The sequence below is a fragment of the Chinchilla lanigera genome, unplaced genomic scaffold, assembly GCF_000276665.1.
Source record: "Chinchilla lanigera isolate Chin_1 unplaced genomic scaffold, ChiLan1.0 scaffold00051, whole genome shotgun sequence".
Classification (NCBI taxonomy): Eukaryota; Metazoa; Chordata; class Mammalia; order Rodentia; family Chinchillidae; genus Chinchilla; species Chinchilla lanigera.
Genome location: NW_004955452.1, coordinates 6,975,419 through 6,976,533, shown reverse-complemented (window position 1 = coordinate 6,976,533; position 1,115 = coordinate 6,975,419).

Below are 1,115 nucleotides of genomic sequence, written 5' to 3'. Positions count from 1 at the left end.
GAACTCGCAACGATCGTCCTGCCTCAGCCTCCCTAATGCTGGCATTAAGGTGTGCGCCACCACGCCCGGCTATAAGATCATTTTTTTCCCTATAGAAAAGAACATTTGGAACTCTTCTGGTTATTAAAACCCCACTAATTCTTAGAATCTATAGTTTTGTAGCAAATCATGTAAACTGCTTATTTGATTTTATTGGTACTTTTTAGATGTAAATAATAACATTCAGCCTTGGAAATTTGTACCTATACATTACTTATCTTGATTTTTCTTTTTTTCCCATTCTCCTCCCATCCCTCCAACCCCTCGTCCCCCCCTTATTTACAAAAGATTTGTTTCCATTTTTTAACTTCTAGTCTTTTTTTTTCCTGTCCCTTCCTTTCCCCTCCCTCCTCCCGTTCCCGTCCCATTTGAACATTTTCTTCCATTTCTCAATATTTGTTACACAATTTGGTCCTTATTTACACTTTCAGTTTCTCACACCAGAGAAACAATGTGGTATTTACACATGTGTCCAATTTATTTTGCTTAAGAGTATGGTCTCAAGGTGCATTTATTTAGATAGAAATGGCTCAAGCTTATCCTTCTTTATGACAGAGTAGTACTCCATTGTATAAGAAAACCCCATATATTCTTTATCCATTCATCAATTGATGGGCATTTGGTCTCTTTTTGAGATTTAGCTATTAAAAACTGTTGGGGTATGAAAATGGGTGTACATATATTGCTGTGGTATGATGCTTTTAATTCTCTTGGAAACATACCAAGAAGGGGAGTAGATGGGTTGGCTGGAACCTCTACTTTTAGTTTTTTGAGGAATCTCCTCACTGATTTCCATTCTACACTCCCACCAACAGTGGATAAGAGTTCCTTTTACCCCACAGCCCTACCCTACCAGCATTTGTTATTAGTTGATTTCTTGATAACAGCTATTCTTTCTGGGGTGAGATGAAATCTCAGTGCTGTTTTAATTTGCATCGCTCGAATGACCAGTGATGTTGAACATTTTTTTTTTCATATATTTATTTGCCATTTCTACTTCCTCATCTGAGAAGTGTCTGTTCATTTACATGCCCATTTTTTGGATTGAGTCTTTAAATTTTGGGGGTCTGATTTTT